Genomic DNA, 23,804 nt, shown 5'->3' with positions numbered 1-23,804 from the left:
ATTTTGTTAATTATTTAAATGGCAAGGATTTATTATGCAAATAATACAAAATAAAAGGTTATTTTCCAAAAGGTACTTCAAAAATGTTAATATAGATACAATAGTTATGAGATTATGGCATTTCAAATATTTTTATAGCATCGGCAAATATATATTTTTTATAAGGGAAAAAGAAGAAATATAATTAAAATATTATTTACATAAAAGTATATATCTAGAAAATAATTAAAACCCCACATTTGAATACAAAGTAAAAATAATTGAAAAAATGAAAAGAAAAAGTATATTTGGTCGAGTCAACACCCACACGGTCGGGTCAACGCGATTCGATCGGGTCAATCTCGACCATCCGGTCGAGTCAATCTAAGCCACCCGATCGGGTTCATCTCAGCCGTCCGATTGCGTCAAAGGTAACGGTCGGGTCAATAGTCAACTCGATTTGAAATTTAAATTTTGAACCAAGCCCGACCAAAAACGCTCCGCTTTCAGATTTTTGTCCCCTCTTACCCTCTTTATACCACCTAAACTAGACCAAAACCTCTCTCACTCTCTCATTTTGCTAAAAATTCAGTTATCTCTCTAGAATTCTCTCTTCCTTCTCTCTAGATTCTTGGTTGATAAAATTTCTGGGTTTGATTTCATTTGCTCCTTGTTCATCTCATTCTCTGGTTTGTTGTTAATCTTGCCTTGATTCTTCACATCTTCTGGGGTTTGTTTGTGTAATTGAACCTTGTGTTCTTATTATCTGGGAGAAGAAAAGCCCGAGCACGAACCCGATCACCCGATCGGGCCAGTCGATCAGGTCAGACCCACCCGATTTCCAAAGAAGAAGTTTCGATGGGGAAGAGACCTGCAGAAGAAGATGTTGATGAACCGATGGTGGATATGGAGCCTAGGAGGGTAGTGGCTCCAAGTAAGACCAAGAACTTGCCCCCTCCAGAAGAGCTTTATGCAATGTTTAGGCGCCACAAGTTTGTTGGAACTCGTTATCCTCACCGGCAAACGATGAAGGAGCTGGGGATAGCAAGAGATGTTGAGTTTCTGTTCGAGAGAAGCGGCCTTGGCTCATTCATGACCAGAAACTTGGAAGCCAACGACGAGGAGACGTGCTACGTGTTAGCTTCACTTCAGCTCCATTTCTACGAGGATGAAACCGAGTTTCACTCAGATGACTGCCTTGGATACATCACCTTCGGCGTGAGGGGCACTACATATTCTCTCACGTTTAAGGAAGTTGAGAAGCTCTATGGGTTCTTGCAAGCAAGCGCGATGAGCCAAGATGTGCTTAAGGAGGAGATCAAGTCTGTTTGGAAAACAATTGGAGATGGGAAGGAATACACTTCTTCGAAATCCAAGAGCGCCCAAATCAGCAATCCAGCTGTGAGGTATTTCCATAAGTCCTTGGCTAGTACGATTTTTCCTAAAAAGGAAACCGGGAATGTGAATGAGAGTGAGATCCAGCTCATAGATATAGCATTGAGTGGTGTATTGCCAAGTACTAGGGATGGTAGAGAACTAGTAGGAGATAGAACAGATGGTAGCATGGTCTCGGTTCTATTAGACCAGCTGATGTATTGCAAAGATTGGGTATTAAAGGCTGTTAGGAGAGGTGTGCAAGGAGAGCTCAGTATTGGTGGACTAGTCACCCCGTTATTGGTAGCTTGTGAGTGGAATTACGGGGGAAGGTTTACAACGCTCGCTGGATCGACATTGAGACTTCAACAAGGACGCACTTCCTTGATAGCGAGCGTCCCAACGGGTTTTACTTATATAAGTTCACTCACCCTTCACTTGGAGTAGCAAGAATGATGTTGCCTAACACCGAGCTTACAAAGATCAGATTGGGTGCTAATATCAACTTTTGGCCACCCGTCTCAGCATTATATGACCCGAACTCAGTCCAAGACCCAATTCCTAGCTTCGAGCCAGCCCAACAAACCTATGCACCTGAGGTCAGAGAAGAAGAACCTTATAGGGAAGAGCAGGAGGAGGACTTCTATTTTGATGAGTGGAGAGTCCTCTAGGCAGTCAAGGGGGGTAAAAGAAGCTCACAAAAAGATTAGCATCCTTCAGAAGTGGAACAAGTTCCAGAGCAAGACTATCAAGGCATTGAAAAACACTGTGAAGGATCTTGCCGGAACAGTTTAGGATATGGGGGAGCAGATTAATGAACTTCAGAACAAGGTTGGATGGTCAACCTCCACTACAGCCATGCCTAGTGGTTTGGGGGGGGGGGGAATGCATCAGTCAGGACACCTACCAGGTCCAACCTACCAGTTAGCCCGCCTAGAGCCTCATTTGATCCGAGGAGAAGTCTGTTCAGAACCAGAAGGGAACCGGGAGCTGACTCGAGCGCCTCACCCGAACGCACACCCGATCGGGCCGGTTCTTCACGCCCGGTCGGGTCAGCCTATCACCTTGCAGTCGACGCCGAAAATATCCAGGACGAGCATGTAGCAGCGTACCCCGACGTCCTGAGCTCGTGGTTTGGACCACCCAAGAGGTAATTCTATTACCCTCAACTTTGTAAATACAGCCTTGCATTTTTATATTTTCTTTTCGATCCTAAGCCTTCCTTCAGATTTTTATTACACAAGGGACTGTGTAATTTAAGTTTGGGGGAGAGCTTAGGATAGCATTTGACATGTTTTATATTTTCTTATTTCGAATTTTTAGCATCTAGTTTTGCATTCATCTATGTGCATCAAAAACCCCTAAAATTTTGAAAATTTTTCAGAAATTCCTTTAAAAACAGAGTGTTCATATAGTTGCATTTGCATATTAGTCTTGCTTTAAGGTTGTTGCATTTAGGATCATTACATTAGCATAGGGGATTATGATGATTATAACCAAAGAACTTGCTGTTTCATTAGATTTAACACCAATGCCCTAGTTCATAGTTGTTCAATGCTTTCATTTGAGTTTGAAATGAGACTGCACCATTCTTTGATCTCATGATTTGAATTCTAGTCTAAACTGAAGCTTGCTTTGATATGATGCCATCCTTTATTTATAAGAACCTTAACTTGAATTGTTAATTATCTGGTTGTGATTTGTTTTAAACTCATGGATACCTTTTATACATACTTGGATCTTCTTTCCCTCTTTTTACCACCCTCTTGTTGATCCAAGTAGCTGGTCATAACCTTGACCAGTTAACCACACCCTAAAAACCTTAACCATTCCTTCAAGCCTTTGTTTTAATTCTGAGTGGAAGGCCTTTTGGGATTGAGCTTTAAGAGAACGTGTTAGGTTTGAGCCGACAGGAATATGGTCTTGAGTAGTTCTGATTTGCATCTTTCGGATCAGATAGGACTAGGATGGATTCTACTTGGGTTTTGGGATTTGTTGGATTGGTGAAAAGAAAAGAAAAGAAAAGAAAAGAATAGGGGAATGAGTCGAGTCTTTAGGAAAGTAAAAGTTTCAGAAAAGTTCAAGGTCCTAGTGAAAGATAAGTGGGGAATGCAAAGTATATAAAAGAAATGGTTCTGATTTTTTAAAAAGAAAGAGAGAAAAGTGTAAAGATAGCAAAATGCTTTGATGTCTTAAGTATTAAGAAGAAAGAGAACCATAGTGTTTATAAAGGAACCCCCTATCCACTAGTTTATCATAAGAAACTCTCCTTAGACTTAGAACAAAATGGGAAATTGGGATGAAAAGAGTTAAAGGGTAGAATAGGATCATATGGGTTTAGATAATTAGGATATCACTTAGGTACTTTGGGTAGTCAAGATGTTATTCTTGTATGCATTTGTTGGTCCTTACCTTTAGCAATCTCCCAAAAGCTCAATCTTGTTCATTGAGAGATCCTAGCACTTAAACGATTAAACCCTCACAAAAGAGAGACTCTCTTTATCTCTTAAACCTTTTACTTGCCTAGCCAAATGAGTTTAAATTCAAATTCACATCCAGATTCACTGTTGCTACTTAATGAATGTTAAAAAGGATGGCTGACTTGATTGCTTGTCTAGGTTATGTGGCTGGTGACATCGTGTTGAAATAGGAATGGCTAATGTCTTCAGAGTACAGCCTTTGAATTGCATTCTAGAATTACGAACTAGGATATTGATGTTAAACTCTTTTGCAGCAAGTTTTGGTTCTGAGTCCCCACCTTCAAACCTCTCTCCCTACTTTGAATTTGCTTGAGGCTAAGCAAAGAATAAGTTTGGGGAGTTGATAACCCTATATTTTTATACTCTTAAGCATATGTTTTGTGCATTATTTGGATGTCTAGGTCTCTACTTCTCAGGATTTCTAGTCCCTTTGCATTATATTTCGCATCTAGGATCTTTAGCATAGAGATTTGCATATCATCTGCATTTTAGAGAAAAAACAGGTACACTCGGACAATGCAAAGCATGGACCCGATCGAGTGTGTCCAGCCCGACCAAGCGAGCACGATCGAGCACCCGGACTCACAAGAGGAAGCTGAACACGGATGAGCCAAGAGAGGACCCGAACGAGCCCAACAAGCACCCGACCGAGCTCTCTTTAAACCGACTTTGTAATTTGTCTTTTTGTGTTTTAGGGCTTCCTGCCTTTAGTATAAATAGACCTCTTGGGTCATTAAGCCAAAAACGAGTTTTCATTAGGGTTTTTCTCTGTAGCCACCAAACATTTTCAGAAACTTGTAATCTTTATATCTTTTGATCTATTGAGAATTTGGAGTTGTTTCTTTACAATATCTTGCTCCTTAGATCATTATCTATCTAGTTATGCAAGATTCAAAGATTTCTGGGTTTGTGTTCTTCATGATGAACACCAGATCTGAGTAGTTTTTCTGGGTTTAGAGGATGGGTTAGGTGATGAGGAATCTTAGTTTCTAGGGTTGCTTAAGTATAGATTTAGATAGATACCTTCTGGATTAGGAGATCTTAATGCTATCTTAGCATTAACCATGTGGGATTAGATCTTAGACATTCCAGCACTAAAAAAGTGTTCAAATGGAATGTCTGATCAACTAATGCCAGAGATCTATTTACTTACCCAAGAGATTGGTTGTTAAGGAGTAGATTGACATTAATGAGCTTGTTCTTTATGCCTATTTAATGTATGTTTCATCAATGAAAGTTGAGATTAGGAAGTGCTATAGATCTGATAATCTTTGCCAAGAGATTGGACAGATTAGGTTAAGTGGTTCATTGTCTAGGATTAGATCTATCTGAGCATGTTAAGCATCCCAAAGATACTAAGAGGATTCATCACCCCATTAGCCCATCCTTAAGACCCTTTGCTATCTGATTGATTACCGGCTTTTACTTATTGCTTTCAATATTGGTTTCTTTAGTTTTCTTTTATGCATTAGAGTTCTTTAAACCAAACCTTAAATTACTTGGCTTGACTTGATTAGATCTGATATATCTTGATTGCTTGCAATACATCCATTTGGATCGATAACCTCTTATGCTACATCGCATTGGGGAATTGAACTCCAAGGGTACAAAAATACATGTTTCAGTCGGTCGGATTCCGGCGAAAAATTCATCGGAAATGGATGGTTATGGTGTTGTACACATAATCATGTTTGTTTATTAATGTAGAGGCGTAAGCGGAAATGGTAACAAATGAACAAAAGGATATTGAGAGTCCTCCTCTCTAGCTTGACACAAGCTCTTTGGGCAAAGGTGTGCCTCTTTTTGGTTTTTTTTTCTTATAAATATCAAAAATTGACTCGAAACAAAGACGCAACAAAGTTTATAAAGCCCTAAACACCAACTAATAAGATAAAGCCAAATCTAAGAAGGGATGGATATGTTAATATCCTTATTTTAAAACAATGTCAAAATATCAAATGAAATCAAAAGATCAACACCCATTTGGTCGATTGCGTAAAGCCCACAAGAGTAACGACCAAGCCTGATAAGAAGATGCGCTGCATCAGGTCCCTCCCCGTGCGGAAGGATTCGACCACGAATCCAAGCCGTCGTTGTCCCCGTGGAAAGGAGACTGGAACTTGACGTTAAACACATCCGACGTCTTGAGGTGAGAAGGAAGAGTTACTCGATAAGCATTAGCATTTTTGCGGGCGACAATTTCGACCGGTCCAATCTTCCGCGACTTCAGCTTATTATACTCCCGAAGAGGCATACGGTCCTTTGTCAAAACAACCCACACAAGATCACCAACTTCAAAAACTACCTCACACAGCTTATGATCAGCAGCAGCCTTGTACTTAGCGACAGACGTCTCCAAATTGTTGCGTATGGACATCCTTTAAGCTTGCCACAAAATCTTCTGCCTGGCCATGCAAATGAATATCATCCGGTAGAGGAGCAAGGTCCAATAAATAGCGAGGAACAACACCACAAATCACTTGAAAAGGACTCATGCCTACGCTGCGGTTCACGGCATGATTATAAGCGAACTTAGCTTGACACAACTTAGCATCCCAACTCTTGATATTATCACAACCTAAACAACAAAGTAAATCGCCCACAGAACGATTAATAACTTCCGTCTAACCATCCGTTTGAGGATGATAGGCAGTGTTCATGGCGAGACTAGTACGCAACAACTTCCAAAGACACCTCCAAAAATGGCTACGAAAACGGGAATCCCGATCAGAAACTATGGACGACGGATGCCCGTGTAGGCGGTAGATCTCACGGAAGAAAAAATTAGAGACACTAACTGCGTCGGTAGTCTTCTTGCAGGGGGTGAAATGGGCCATTTTTGAGAATCGGTCCACCACCATAAGGATAGAATCGTGCCCTCGTTGGGGCCGGGGAAGGCCCAAAACAAAGTCCATGCTAACATCTATAACACCCCCGACCCGTTCTAGCCCAACCGCAGGAGTCGTTCCTCACAATCACGGCCTATGGCTATGAACCCGTACCGCGAACCCGAGTTGTGCTAGTCTGGACAAGACTAATAATATCATGGGAGACACGGTGTTTATAAAAGCATCACTTTATTAGTATCGGGAAAATAGAGTCATATGTATTATACACAAAACTACATCTTACAAAGGCAAGGAAATCTACACCGGTTAGCCTAACGTCCTTTTCCCTTAACGTTTTCCCACTACTGGTTACCTGCAAAACAAATTGGTAGAATCTTGAGTAAACTTAGATTACTCTGTAAGTCCGGGATCTCTAAAATAACCCAACCCAACCCCCAATCACAAGCAATGGCGATCAATAAGCATTATGGCTTAGAAGCCATAAGCACTAAACCAAAATGCAAGTAATATACCTCATCTCGATCCTACTTTGGGCCCCTACGAATCCATGATATCCCCAAGGCAATGCCCTACACTTCTAGACACAAAGTCTATAGAAGATCTGTCATCCCTTCACTCTACATCGTTATGTAGCTGCCCGGTCTGTCGTGACACATCCTCGAGCCTTCGTATATAATCACATTACCTAACGTATCATATACAACGAGGATAGCACGATCCGACTAGTGCTAGATATCTAATCAAAGCATAACCAACAACCAAATAATATAACAATCTGACAGCATAACGGTTATGCCCATAAATGCTAGCATTACAGTTATCTATCGCGAAGTTATACTATCACACAATCATCAATCAAGAACAGTTCACCATTACCACAAATAATGCCAATATAATAGTCCCTAACCTCATGCTAAATATTAATTAATAAATAAATAAATAAAGAATTAATTATCTTAAATAAATACTTAAAATAATCCTAGTCGTGTGCTACCTCACACGCTTCGGAACTTACCTTGGCTTGACTACTAAGGACTCTAGACTCTCGGCGATCCTACTCGGATACTACCACGGACCAGCTCGGACACTTACTCACTTGGGAAAGTTTTTGTTGGTTTTTGGTGTGAAGAACAAATGAAAAGGAGAGGGGGTATTTATAGGACATGGTTACTTGGGGAGGAAGCTATGGAAGCACGAGGTGACGTCCCATTTACTTGAACACACATACGGGCCGGACTATGGAGAAAGCCCACCGAACACTTAGCATTTTTCAGCCTTTTTCGTTGAAGAGCTTCGAAGCCACTTAAGGAAAGACTTGGAGAGGATTCTCAGAAGACTTTGTCACCAAGCCAAATCCTTGTATTTATGACGATATCTTCAATATCGGCCATTATATCGCTTTAATCTCTACCGTCCATTGAGGAGGTGTTTTGTATAAATAGCGGTGAGATCCCTCATTTGTAATCATCCAGCATTTTTATCAATACTAGAGCAATTCAGTAATCACTTGTCTTTTCTCGTTCTTTCCGGGTTCTTTTATCACAAAGGGTCGGAAATTTTGGGAGAGTTAGGCTACCTAGTCCATTTGTTCGAGACAAAGAGGGTCTAGGGCTGCACGGTTTGATCACCAAAGATCAAGTCCGTGACAACGAGGTGGCATTGATAGGCTTGATTTAGCTTATTTTTATTTCTATCCTTATCCAAATGTTGATGCTTATCCTAAACTTCATGGTTATCCATTTATTGTTCTTATCCATAATAGTGCAGTAGCTTGCCTACCAACCTACTAGCTTGCGGATGCAAACGAAATGATATGCTTGTGATCGCGTTCACACTCGAAACTCCTTCGGCCAGAAACTTCATTGTCGTATGAAATATGATTTTCATCGTCTGACTTCCATTTATCTTCGATCAAAAGCTTTGTATTCATCTAAGAATACTTTGGCTCAAGCCCAAAAATTAATTATCCATTCCCTTGATCCATTTTCCTTTGATAGCCATTCTTTGACCATTCCATCTGAATATTAGGCCACGGTTAGGGACATTACAACATCGGTCCACGGCTGGGTGGGAACGGGCAACGGTAAGTACAAACCAGAGTTCAACGCCTTACCCTTTCCTTGTTGGCAAACTCGACACCTCTCCACAAACCGTTCAACATCCCTACGAAGAGTAGGCCAAAAATATGATGCCATGACTACCTTCATTGTATAATTCTCCAATAATCTTGACCCGCAAGCTACAAGCTGGAACACACAACCGAGCACCATAGAAGATAAAATCGTCGTGCATAGTGAATTTAGAATGTAGGCCTTGGCGAATGTCAACGAGATGAGGAGCAAAGTACAGATCAGTTCCATACAAGTCAGCAAATTTGGAGAACCCGGTTACCGACGTGTGCATCGTAGTGAGTAAGGTGTGGCGACGACTTAATGCATCAGCTATACGGTTTGTTTTGCCTGATTGGTATCGTATAGAGAAGGTAAATTGCTGAAGAAATGCAATCCATGAGGCGTGACGGGAAGACACCTTTGCTTGGCTATCCAAATGGCGTAGAGCATCATGGTCCGTAAACAAGACAAACTCCCGGTGAACCAAGTAATGTCGCCAATGTTTGATAGCTTGCACCACCGCATAAAACTCTGCATCGTAAGTACTGTAACGGCCTCGCGCTCCGGCTAACTTCTCACTAAAATATGTGATTGGACGGCCTTGTTGGCTCAAAACCGCGCCAATACCCAGCTTTGCATCACAATGCAGCTCAAATGGAAGAGAAAAATCCAGCAGTACCAATATAGGAGCGGACGTGAGCAGCTCCTTGATCTTGATGAACGCGTTATCCGCGTCAGAAGACCACTCGAATTTGCCGTCTTTCATACAACTAGTGATAGGTGCCATGACCGCACTGAAATGAGGTACAAAACGTCTATTAAAAGACGCAAGCCCATGGAAATTCCGGACTTTGGTGACTGTCTGCGGTGTTGGCCATGACCTCACAGCTTCAATCTTGGATTCATCCATGGACAAACCCTTGTCCGAGACAACATAGCCCAAGAACAAGACGTATGACGCCGAACTCGCATTTTCGTTTAGCCGCAAAGAGTTCTTTACGCCGGAAAACACACAACACCTCACGCAAATGGGAAGAATGGGCAGCGGCGGAAGAACGAAAGATCAGAATATCGTCAAAGTATACCACTACAAACTTCCCGATGAACGGCCGTAGTGCTTGATTCATGATACGCATAAAGGTACTAGGCGCGTTGGAAAGCCCGAACGGCATGACCAACCATTTGAAAAGTCCTTCTCTTGTTTTGAACGCCATTTTCCATTCATCCCCGGGGCGGATACGGATTTGATGGTAGCCACTCTTAATATCAATCTTCAAAAAAATAGAGGCCATTCCAATTTGATCCAGCAAGTCGTCAAGGCGTGGAATAGGAAACTGGTAGCGGACTGTGATATTGTTAATTTCCCGGCTATCCACACACATTCGCCACAAACCATCTTTTTTTTGGAATTAGCAACGCTGGGACGGCGCAAGGACTAAGACTCTCGCGAATGTGCCCTTTGCGCAGCAACTCTTCTACTTGACGTCGGAGCTCCTCGTGTTCTTGAGGGCTCATTCTGTAGTGAGCACAATTCGGTAGAGCTACACCTGGAGTCAAGTCGATTTGATGCTGAATATCCAGAGGGGAGGGAGACCCGGCGGTAGCTCTTCTGGAAAGATGTCAGTGAACTCGCGCAGCACGGAGTCATATGATGAAATGGTTTGGAAGGACGTCGCACACAGCGGTGAAGCAAAAGAGCAAAGGCGATCTTCCCTCTTGTTTGAACTCATTGTCAAAGGCAGCTACGGAAATGAACAGTGTCGAAGATGCTGCCTGTGGTGGAGGCGTCACGGATAGAGGAGTCTCTAGAGTTGGCAGCAAAACAATGTGATATGTCTCCCAGTAGAAGCTGTAAGTATTCTTGGCTCCGTCATGGAAAATCTTTCGGTCAAATTCCCAAGGTCGACCAAAATTTAGGTGACTCACATCAATAGGAGCAACATCAAAACAGAAACGGTCCTTGTAGTGATGACCAATAGTAAAAGCGACCAAAGCTCGATGAGTGATGTGAATATCGACGCCATCTTGCATCCAACCAAGCGAGTAAGGAGTATGATGTGGTTCAGCCGGGATGTTCAACTTCTGCACAACATACTCCGCCATAATATTCCTCGAACTACCCGAATCGATAATGAACGTGCACACACGGTCTTGGATTATACACGATGAGCAAATGATGTTGTGTCTCAGCCAAGACTCTGTCCAACTGGGTGGTGCTATACAGAGCCGCCGTGCTACTAACAACCTTCCCGTGTCGCCAGCTGTGTGAAGACCTTCCACGTTGTCCTCGTCTCTTCCATCTTCTTCCTAATCAAAAACCGGTGGTGAGTTATCTTGTCCGTCATCCATGAGCAGTCCACGACGTGTTTGGTTTAGACATGTCGTTTGACGATGTCCCGCCTCACCACAAGAGTAACATCGAAGAGCATTGGGTCGAGTGGAACGGCGTAGCGGCTGTTCCTCCCGAGCTGCTCTGTTTGTCACCTCATTAACGGTTCCAAATTCTTTTATCGCGGTCGATGTGGTGGTTGTGTTCTGGTCGTATGGTCGTGTCTTGGCCGAAGGAATAGACCATGATGGTGAACGAAATTGGAGCTCAAAGGATGCAGCGCGACGGTGCGCTTCTGAAACTGAGGTAGGATCGAATTGCGACATCGCATTTTGTAGTTGTACTCTTAAGACACCAATGAAACGAGACACTAACTGGATGGGACTGTCAAAAATATCATTGCGAGTGACCAACAAATAAAATTCTTCGACGTATTCGTCTACGGATCGACTCCCCTGTTTCAAGTTCCGTAGCTTGTTGTAGATGGTGCGATCATAATTGTGTGGTCGGAACGTGGCTCGTAGTTTCTTCTTCAGTTTTTCCCATGAATGTATATAATCCTTCACCGTACGGCTGCGTGTGGCCTTGGTATGTTGCCACCATGATGCGGCGTGTCCGGGAAACCGTGTCGTAGCTAAGGCAACCTTGCGATCCTCTGGTACTTTCTTGAACTCGAGAATTTCCTCTACAACCAATAACCAATCAAGGAGAGAGTCGCCGCGAATCCCACCATGGAACTCCCGAATCTCCACTCGAAAGCTAGCTTTCCACCGTGTATCTTGAGAATGGTTGTCTTGTTGCCGGAAATTCACTAACTCCCCACGATGTGCTCCCTCATGAGCAAACGGATTGTCCATGGCCCAAAAATTTTCTCCCCCTCGTCGGTGATGGCGATCTCCGAGACTGTGAACAAGCGTGTCTGTTAAATTTTGCATAGCATCCATGAGATATGCTTGTAGGTTGTTTTTTGATGTCAACAGAGCATCACGAAACTCAGCCCAATCAGCCGTTGTCATCGTGTGGCGGTCGTCGTCTCCCTCACCTTTCTTGTTGGCTAGAGGCATGGCTACACGTTGACACAAATGCTCTCTAAGAACGAGATGAATCTGATACCAAATAATGTAGAGGCGTAAGCGGAAATGGTAACAAATGAACAGAAGGATATTGAGAGTCCTCCTCTCTAGCTTGACACAAGCTCTTTGGGCAAAGGTTTGCCTCTTTTTGGTTTTATTTCTTATAAATATCAAAAACTGAGTTGAAACAAAGACGCAACAAAGTTTATAATGCCCTAAACACCAACTAATAAGATAAAGCCAAATCTAAGAAGGGGTGGATATGTTAACATCCTTATTTTAAACAATGTCAAAATATCAAATGAAATTAAAAGATCAACACCCATTTGGTCGATTGCGTAAAGCCCACAAGAGCAACGACCAAGCCCAATAAGAAGATGCGCTGCATCATTTATGCATGTCCTTATGTGATAGTAATACTTCATGTAGTTAACGAGACAATTATATTGTTTACATGTGTAACAATGTGTTGGCGGATACTTCATGTAGCTGAGAATCATTTTTCTTAGAAAATTCGACTCTAAATAAGAATTATTTTTCTCTAAATAAGCATTACTCCGTTTTAACCCCTAGATTGAATTCTATATAGTTCTAGTTTTTTTAAAACTCTTGAATTATTGATTATTAAAAATTATGAGAATTATTAAAATAAGGATTCTACTATAGATAATTCTCCCCCATCCTAATAGATTCATCACAAATTACTCTTTTTCCTTAGACGAACGACACTTCATTCACCATGCGTAGAATCACGGTGAACAGTTCTAATTGTACATCGTGTTAGATCTCTAGAAAGTTTATCTCATTCTTCTGCAAATTAATTAATAAATCACATTATCTGGAAGTCGAACCCGAGACCTCTATATGTAGAACTATTTATTATTATTTTTTCTTTGATCAACATTTTTTCAATTAAATATAAATATGAATTGGTTGCCAAAAATATTCTATCTCAATAATAGATTTACTACTTTATCTTTTTTTTTAATTCATATTCATAATTAATTTAAAAATATAGAAATAAAACTATTTCAATTATAACTAATGTAGAAAGAACACCCAAAATTCCATAGAAATCAAGCTTGCAATCTCCCAAACACAGAAAAAAAAAATTAAAGACATTAGAGGATAATAAACTGTTAACGGCTGGTATAAGCTTAATACTGATGGAGCTTCAAGTGGCAATCCAGGGCTGGCAGCTGGTGGTGGTGTTCTACGTGATGGAGAGGGAAACTGGTGTGAAGGATTTGCACTCAATATTGGTCGATGTTCTGCACCTCTAGCAGAGTTTGGGTTCTCTACTATAGACTTGTTATTGCCAGGGAGAAACAAGTTTTAAGAGTGGAATCGGAGATTGATTCCAAAATGGTGGTGGTGTTTTTCAAGAAGGGTATCTGCAAGTCCTACCCATCATCATCCCTAGTATATTTGTGTTATGGCTTTTTATCGAGAAACTGGATTAACAAACTATGCCTTACTTTGCTTTTAGGTTTATTTACTTTTGATTTTGTTCATGATGTATTGGAGACTATTTGGAGGGACGATGTGGATGGTCTTTCAAGGCCTAGACACGTTCGTTTGTGGTCGGTTAGTTCTTTTGGGAGTCTACTCCCGGGTCTTCTACCAAAAAAGATGTGTGTACGAAAGCAACAAAATGCAAGAGTAATAATAATTCACTCTCTTTCCTCTTCGTCACTTTCTCTCCCTTTTAACCAATAACAAATATAATATATATATATATATATATATATACTAATATAAAACAAACACTTATATAATTACTTTCCTCACACCTATATATAAAATAATAATTTCATAACAAAAGAAAAATATTTCTGCAAAAAAAAAAAGAATAGATAAAGAGAAAGATAGACAAAAAAAAGTATGTGGTTAAGAACCTTGTCTATATCCATATAAATTTCTGGCAGTTTGATTGGATCTTACAGGTTACTCACTAGTTTATATAGGCTTTAATGGAATTATGAAAATCTTATATTGCTTTGTTATACCTCTTACGGAACTTGTGATATTTGGCTCTTGTGAATCTGGTGTGATTATAAATGTTCGTCAAATACTAAGTAACTTGGTTGTTATTTTCATACTATTTAAGCAGAAGGCACTATGGCTACGGAGCTTCTGTCATTTGGAATACAAAAGCTTTGGGACCTACTGAGCCATGAACACAAACAATTTCAGGGAGTTAAAGATCAAGTTGATGAACTAAAAACTGATCTAGGCATGTTAAAGTCATTTATGCAAGACGCAGAGGCTAAAAAGCATACAAGTGCGAGGGTGAGGAACTGTGCGGAAGATATACTTGAAACTTTTATCCTAAAAGACCAACTCCAAAAAAGTGGTGGCATCAAGGAACGTATGAGAAGACTTGCTTGCATCATTCCTGAACGCAGGGAAATCGCTTTAGAAATTGGAAGCTTAAGTAATAGGATCTCTAAGGTGATTCGTGATATGGAAACTCAAGGAGTACAAAAGATTATTGGCGACATGAGGGATCCAGAACCTCTTCCTGAAAGAAAAGAATTCGCTAGACAGGAAAAAAGCAATCTTGTGGGGCTGGAAGAAAACGTAGAGAAGTTGGTTGGATATTTGGTGGAGGAAGATAATGATCCAATTGTTCTAATGACCGGGATGGGTGGTCTTGGGAAAACCACCCTTGCTAGACAAGCTTTTCATCACGACAAGGTTACGGAGAAGTTTGATAGACTTGCGTGGGTATGTGTTTCACAAGTTTGTGATCGGAAGAATGTGTGGCAAAATATCTTGCAAAATTTCAGAACCAAAGCAGAAGAAAACGAAATCATGCAGATGAAAGAAGAAAGACTCCAAGATGAACTCTCTAGATTGTTGGAAACATCAAAATCATTAATTGTCATTGATGACATATGGAAAGAAGAAGATTGGAACCTAATCAAGCCAATATTTCCACACAAAAAAGGTGATGATGAAAGAAAGATAAAATTCCAGATCACACTCTTTATGCTCTCTGTGTTATATTAATTTTTAAGTTGTACAGGTTGGAAAGTGCTACTTACTTCACGAAATGAAAGAGTCGCTGGACGTGAAGAACCATTTATCAACTTCAAACCAGAATGCCTATCTGATGAAAACAGTTGGACACTTTTCCAAAGAATAGCGATGCCGATGAAAGATGCATCCGGTAAGCATTCAAATGAAGGGATATATATGTTTTTAATAGACTTTGATCACATAAATGATGAATGGATCTGGTAAGCATTCAAGAAGGGATGATCGCAAGACATAGCTTTTTTTTTTAATTGAATGTAAAATTTTATTCAATCAAAAACCATGTGTACAAAGAATGTTTCAGTTGGTTTGAAAAATTAGAAAGTATTTGGAAAATAAAACCGAATTTAAAAATATTAGCGGGTGGAGAACCAGAGACGGAGACCATCGTCATAACGAGGATCACCTATGTCTCGGTAGACATAGCTTTAAAATAGCTTATTGTAGTATATCATTATTACATCATACTGAACTGAAATTCTTTTCATGGTATAAATGATGTATTTTTTATTTGTTTGATGATGTTGTGTAGAACCGAAGAAAGTTGCTAAGGAAATGGAAGAGATGGGTAGACGAATGCTTAAACATTGTGGGGGATTGCCTTTGGCTGTCAGGGTGTTAGGAAGATTGTTGGCTGAAAATTACACAGAACTCTACTGGGAACGAGTATCTAAGAATATTGAATCTCATCTCGTTGGAAGAGGCAATGATGGCAACAACAATTTATTGAACCGTGTATTGTCTCTGAGCTTTGAAGAGCTGCCTGGTCATTTAAAGTATTGCTTCCTCTACTTGGCCCATTTTCCAGAAGATTACGAAATAAGTATCGAAAAATTGCACTATTACTGGGCTGCAGAAGGAATAGTCAAGTGTACCAATGGAGAAACCACTAGAGTTGTTGTAGATAGCAACATAGAAGAATTGGTAAAGAGAAATATGGTTATATCTGAAAGAGTCGGTACCACTTGGAGATTTGAAAAATGCCGTATGCATGACTTGATGAGAGATCTTTGTTTGTCAAAAGCAAAAGAAGAAAACTTCCTACAAATTGTCGGTAACAGCTCCCCGTCTATTAGTACATCCCGAAGATTTGTCTCACATGAACTGTCTGCATTACATGTTGAGAGAGATATAAATAATTCAAAGGTTCGATCTCTCATTGTTAACGGTTGTGAAGTTTCATGTGTAAGCTTTACAAGGTTACAAGTGCTGAGAGTATTAGATCTCCCTAGAGTCACTTTCAAAGGAAGGAAGTTACCTTCTAGCATTGGAAAGCTCACCCACTTAAGATATCTGAGCTTAGAAGGTGCGGACATATCTTATCTACCCTCTTCTCTAGGAAATCTAAAGTTGCTGATCTATCTAAAGTTAGAGGTGGATGGAGAGTTTATATTCGTGCCTAATGTCTTGAAGGGGATGAAAGAATTGAGAAACCTTACATTACCATATGATATGCATATGAAGACAAAGTTGGAATTGAGCCATCTAGTAAACTTGGAGACCTTGACTAATTTCTCAACAGAGAATTGCAGTTTAGAGGATCTTTGTGGTATGACCATGTTGAGGATTCTTCAAATCAGATTAACTGGTGAGAGCAGTTTAGAAACCATATCTGCATCGATAGGTGGAAACTCTTGATATAACACTTAACGGGGCTGCTAAGGGGACGAAAGAATGGAGAAGTCTATTCGAATTCATTAATCTCCAACAGCTGAGTTTGGTGATATGTATTACATTGTTATCTGATGAATTACTATTTCCTTCAAGCCTTACAAGCCTGCAGGTCCTAGGTGACTGTCGTTTGGAGGAGGATCCGATGCCCATTCTAGAGAAGTTTGGTCAATTGAAAATTGTTCGTCTGCATGGAAATTCTTTATGTGGGAGGAGAATGGTTTGCTCTAGGGGTGGGTTCCCTCAGTTGCAGTCACTACATTTTCATGAATTAGATGAGTGGGAAGAGTGGATAGTAGAAGAAGGCTCCATGCCACTTCTCAATTATCTTCTTATTTCGAATTGCAAGAAACTAAAGGAGATTCCTGATGATGTGCTGCGATCATTAAAGTATCTGAGTTTTTATAATATGGGAGAGGAATGGAAGAATAGATGGTCGGAAGGAGGAGAAGATTATTACAAAGTCAAACACATCCCTTCTGTTAGATGGATAACCCAACCTAATGAATGAATTCGGGAACTAATAGGTAAATTATGATTTTCTCAGCTATTTGTGTGGGAGGAGAATAGGTTGCGTAAGAGCATATTCCCCTACTTTTATCTCTAAAATAGAGGAAATGTAGTATAGAGGTAAATTTTACTCCAATGTATTCTTCTATAATAGAGAACTCTATTTTTTCCTATATTTATAGAGAAACTGTGTTTTTTTCTCTATGTATAGTGGAATACATCGGAGATAGTCTAAACTACACTTTTAGTTAGTTTCATCGGAACTTGTTTGATGCTATGTGACTATGTGTTGCAGATTATGATGGTTTTCAAGTTCATCAACTGGATGAAGCCCTTGAAGGTATTCGACGAATCGTCTAGAAACTCTTTAGCCTCTTTGATAAAACTTTTTTTTCTTTTCTGAAAGAGAAATGAAGTGTTTGTTGGCAAAATAGATTCTAAAAACCAATTTACCCATATATATACCGTGTCACCTTTTTTTCTAATAGAGACGAACATTTCTTCTGAATCTCATTGACTTTTTCTTTTTGGTTCTTATGTTTTTGTAGCCGAACCTGATCTCTTACCAACTTGGGCACCAGCGAATCAATCGAATAATAAACGAGACTGTGTTATGCTTTTGTGGTTTGTATCAAAACTGTTTTTATTTTTAAATTTTATGTTTGCTGGTTTAAGTATTGAATGATACACTAATCTAAACCTTGTGTGTCGCTGTATAATGAAACCGACTTCTCTCTGAGTTCTACTGATGCCCATGCTCTAATTTAAGTATTTTCATTTTCATTTTCATTTTCATACTCAGTTCTGAAATTTTCTCCTTTTCATTTTCAGATACTTAGCGAGCTTTGTATTGTCTTGACGCCTGAAGATATCCCATCGAGCTCCGCTACAATCTGTGGGAGAAGATTCCAACTTGTGATCTTGGTTCAGAGCTTTCCTCTCTTTTGTTGCATCTACCGTTCCTTCAGATGTATGCACTAACATGTAAACCATGTCACGCATGTTGTAGTGAAGATGAGTAACTGAATCGCCTTGACCAAGTTCTTGATAGTTCCCACGAGAAACGTGCATCTTTGGACCTGAATCAACTTGGCTGCAACATTCAGAACACCTAACCATGGATGAAGGTACTCAAGAAGCGGTAATCTACTGATAAACTAAGGTCTCTGGTAAAAAACAAACTCCTCTGAAGCACTCGGGCTTGGCCTATCAACTTCCATAATAGAGGGAGACCGTTCTCACGACTTCTTCTTTCTCTATCTACGTTCATGGATTAGAAACTTGTGAGGAGTCACCATGTAGCTTATTTTTGTGTTCATGCCTTGATAAATTCAGAGTCGATCAATAGAGAATGTTTTCTGTGTTTTATTAGAATACTTAGGTGAAGTACATATACAAAACGTATTGCCAAGTTCTATATCTAAGCATTAGGAAACTAGATAATATACACAAATATACGAGATCAAGAAATATGGAAATATACAATACTAAAGTATTGTATTACCCCCCCCCCCCTCAAGCTGGAGCATGGAGGTTCAAAATGCCCAGCTTGGACCGAAACATGCTGAACTCAATCTCTCCCAAAGATTTCGTGAGAATAGCAGCTAGCTGGATCTTTGTAGAGACATATGCTGTTGCGATGTTCCCGTATTTAATCTCATTGCATATAAAGTGACAATCCTTCTCAATATGTTTGGTTCGTTCATGAAAAATCGGATTAGCATTAATATGCAAGGCAGCGGTGTTGTCACAGAACAGTCGCATAGGTTACTTCAAAATAACTCCGAGATCAAGAAATAATGCCTTTAGCCATATCAGCTCCTTTGTCGTCCAAGCCATTGCTCTATATTCAGCTTCAACAGAAGACATACTAACCACTTGTTGTTTCTTTGTCTTCCAAGAGATAGGAGATGCACCGAGTTGTATAAACCAGCCGACCGTATATCGTTGAGTCAATGGACAATCAGCATATGAGGAGTCACAACATGCCAAAATCTGGAGATCAGAATAGGACTGGAGCAAGATTCCTTGACCTGGGGTGCCTTTTAAATATCGAACGACCCGTAGTGCTGCTGTCCAATGATCTGCACGAGGAGCTTTCATGAATTGTGAAAACACGTTCACGAAGTAAGACAAGTCGGGTCGAGTGACGTTGAGATAGATCAACTTCCCAACCAATCGTCGGTATGGTTTGGGATCGGGTAGAAGAGAACCTTTCGCCAAGCCAAGTTGATGATGTTGTTCAAGAGGAAATGCAGCAGGTTGTGAGCTTAGTAGTCATGTTTCTGATAAGATATCAAGTGTATATTTTCTCTGACTCAAATATATACCTTCTGAATTTCAAGCTACCTCATTTCCCAAAAAATATTTCAACACACCAAGGTATTTCATGTGGAACCATGTGCTGAGATATAATTTGAAAGCTTCGATTGCTTCAACATTATTTCCCGTAATAACCAAATCATCCACATAAACAAGAACTTTTATTTCAGTCGCCGTTTTCTTGAACACAAACAAAGAGTAATCGGACTGAGATTGTTGAAACCCATATTTTTCCAAAGACGTCGAAAGTTTAGCAAATCAGCATCTTGGTCCTTGCTTTAAACCGTATAAAGACTTTCTTAAGCGATGCAAATCAGCATCTTGGTCCCATCATTTTGCTTAGAAAAACCTGGAGGAAGTTTCATGTACATTTCTTCTTCCAAATCACCGTGTAGAAAAGCGTTATGGACGTCCATCTTACTTCCCTGTTTCGTGCAGAGACCACGGCAAGAAAAGAACGTACTTTTGCCATTTTAACAACTGGAGCAATTGTCTCACCATGGTCAACACCCTCAACTTGTCTATTTCCCAAAACAACTAATCTTGCTTTGTAACGTTTGATGGAGCCATCAGCACGGTGTTTAATACGAAAGACCCATTGACAACCAATGGCCTTTTTCCCGTCAGGTAAGTCTTCAAGCGTCCACGTATTATTCAGTTCGAGAGAGGTAATTTCATTTCCAACTACATCTATTCAGCATGCATCTTGCATCGCTTCAGAGAAAATTTTCGGTTCGCTTGCAATGGTGATAGCAGCCAAGAACACTTTGTGACTTGCAGAGAAGCGTTCGTTAGACAGCACATCGGATAGATGATATAAACTAGTAGATCCAGTTACAGAAGTTTAGTATCATAGTCAGCGAGATACCCCGGTGGACGTCGTTGGCAAGCTTCTTTGCGAACAGCAATTGGAGCATTATCCATATCAAGTTCTACTTCGATTTTGGAGTCAACATGTTCTTCTCCATTTTCAGAGTTACTTGTCACTGCATCATCGTTAGAGCTGTCGTCCGCTGAAGATGCACTCGAATTCGACGTGTCTGCAGCTGGAATTACAACTGCCAGTGTATCTTCCATGAGAGACGGGTGAGAGACTAGAGTTTCATCGAGACAGGTTTGTGGTTGCAACGATGGATGCTCATCGACCAAACCAATGTCTTGTGTATCGTTCTTTTGGTATGGAAAAGTGTCTTCTCGGAAAATAACGTCACAGGAGACACAAAAAATTCCTTTTTCTAAATCGAAGACTCTTCATCCTTTCTTCTTCCCATCAGGACAACCCACAAATACACATTTGCGACTTCTGCTTGCAAATTTATCCCCGTGATGGTCTTGATTATGAAAATAACATACACAACCCACAACACAAAGATGATCATGAGAAGGCTTAACTCTATACAAATTTTCATAAGGAGTTTTACCTTGTAGAATCACATATGGTGTCCGATTGACGAGGTACGCTGCAGCTAGAGCACACTCTTCCCAAAATTCAATAGGCAAATGACCTTCGAAACAAATAGCTCTAGCAACATTCAGGAAATGACGGTGTTTACGCTCAACGCGGCCGTTTTGCTGCGGTGTTCCCACACACGAGGTCTCATGACGTATGTCGTGTTCCAAAAAAATGTCATTAGTGATAAAAATTCACTTCCATTATCACTACGTAACGATCGAATTTGCTTTCCAAACTGTCGTTCTACGAGAGGAAAACAAAATTGAAGTTGTCGGTGCCTCGCTCTTTGCATTCATGAGATATATACAAGTTCCACGCGAAAAATCATCAACAATGGTGAGAAAGTATCTAGCCCCAGAGAAAGACGGAACTCTATATTGTCCCCATATATCGCAATGAATCATTTCAAATATCTCTGAAGTCTTATTAATGCTCAACGGAAAAGAACAACGAGTTTGTTTAGCGTGAGTACATATGTCACATAGTTTATTCATAGAAGTACGACTACTACTAAAACTGAAATCAGAAAGCATCTCCACTATTTTTGGTGATGGATGTCCCAAGCGACGATGCCACAGCTCCACTCTAATTCGTGAGACCCTTCGCAGCTGCAACAACCTCGGTGTTCCGAAAATATACCAAACCCCCAACCGGCTCACCTATGCCAATCAGCGTCGTCGTAGTACGGTCATGAAGAACACAAAATGAAACAGCAAATTGCATCACACAATTATTTTCTTCCATTAGTTGTGTTACCGAGATCAAATCAAAGCCCAAATTCTCAAAGTAGAAAACCTCAATCAAACTAAGGTGCGAATTGAACACAGCTGTACCAACTGTTTCACTTGTAACAACTCTACCATCTACTAGCATAATCTGAGTTGGTGTAGATTTTTGTATGTTCTTAAGAATCTCTTTCTTACAAGTCAAGTGATGAGTAGCACCTATGTCTAAAATCCAAGAAGGAGAGAGTATCTTACCAGACATTTGTTCGCTTGTACCAGTTTTTGCTGCACTCATTACTCGTTGAATGCTCAACCATTGCTCATCGGTCAGTCCCAAAACAGCATCATGGTCAGCATCTGTTACAGCTACATTTGCCACCCCGAGACCAGGTCCTTCAACAATCTTTGCAACGTTTACACGAGCAGGACCACCGCGACCCCGTGTACCACTAGCTGCCGGAGTTGTTCCTCTTCCACGACCGGTTCGATTCCATGGTCTATCACCCCACCATTTTAAGGAAATCCCAAGATTTGAAAACAAGTCCGCTTGATGCCCAGCTCGACCGCAATTTGTGCACATAACGCTTGTGGTTTTATCATCATAATGAGAGCGAGGTCGTTGTGTTTGTGCAACAAACGCCATATTTTCAGTTTTTTTCTTCAAAGCATTTCTTCTTCAAGCGAGCATCTTCATCATGTGTAACTTTTAAGTATATTTCTGCCAACGTAGGTAGAGGATCTCGAGCCATCAAATTCTATTTCACCATTCCATAAGTCGATTCATCAAGACCACGCAGAAAATTATGAACCTTGTTTCCTTCCCTTCGTTTTTCATCCTCACCATTGAGATCACATGTGCAATGACCACATGTGCACACCAAAGGAGGTCGATAGCAGATGAGAGCATCCCACAGTTTTGTGAGCAGTCCGTAGTATGTCTCAATGCTAAGACCTACTTGTTGACAGTTGGCTAGATCTTGTTGGAGTTGCTGAATCCTTGGACCGTTGGTCACACGGTACCGGCTTCGAATATGATCCCCCCAGTCTTTTGCAATCGGTTTGTGAGAGATATTCGACAGGGGCTTCGGTTCGATTGTCATCTTAATCCAGAAGACTATGAGAGCATTGATAGGTTTCCAATCTTCATAGTCCTGCGAGTTTTCAGCTGGTTCCTTGATAGAGCCATCAAGAAAACCAAATTTCTTTCGAGAGTAAATAGCGGTGTCCAAATTCACGGCCCACTCTTCGTAATTATCTTCATACAACAAAGGGCGTGAGATGATGCTTCCGGGGTTGTCGTTCAAGGTTTGGTCATAAGGAGAGATCGTTCGTCGTTGATTCTCCGTCGGTTTCGCAGGTACCATCGCTCTGTGTTCTTCAGCCATCGTCACAAAGATACGAAATCAAATCTAAAAAAAACAAAGAGAATCCCAGAATTCGATTACTGCTCTGATACCATGATAAATTTAGAGTCGATCAATAGATAATGTTTTATGTGTTTTATTAGAATGCTTAGGTGAAGTATATACACAAACATACAAAACGTATTGCCCAAGTTTTATATCTAAGCAATAGAAACTAGATAATATACACAAATATACGAGATCAAGAAATATGGAAATACACAATACTAAAGTATTATGCCCAAAAAATTCTTAATCTTGTAGCTTTCTTTTTGTTAATGACCAAGAAATTTGTAATATTGTAGACTACACAGCCTTTAGATTTGCACATAGTAACCTATTCGATTTTCCGTTATGATTTTAGTTAATTGAACAAAATTATGTTAAATCCTAATATAGTAGTGCTGATTTAATATTTTACTAGAATTTAACCCGCTGTACACCGCGGGACGATATTTTTAAAAAAGAATTTTTAAAAAAATT

General features: G+C 40.3%; 2 pseudogenes; both read left to right on the top strand.

Annotated features, from left to right (window-relative positions):
* The window catches only part of LOC17896217, a 50,454-nt pseudogene extending 32,137 nt beyond the window's left edge, over positions 1 to 18,317 (top strand).
* Positions 14,317 to 17,419, top strand: LOC17894151 (annotated as a pseudogene).
* Positions 18,318 to 23,804: the final 5,487 nt, after the last annotated feature.

The sequence above is a fragment of the Capsella rubella genome, unplaced genomic scaffold, assembly GCF_000375325.1.
Source record: "Capsella rubella cultivar Monte Gargano unplaced genomic scaffold, Caprub1_0 scaffold_2, whole genome shotgun sequence".
NCBI classification, from domain to species: Eukaryota; Viridiplantae; Streptophyta; class Magnoliopsida; order Brassicales; family Brassicaceae; genus Capsella; species Capsella rubella.
The sequence above is the reverse complement of the archived record's forward strand: the minus strand, read 5'-3'. Positions and strand labels throughout refer to the sequence as shown.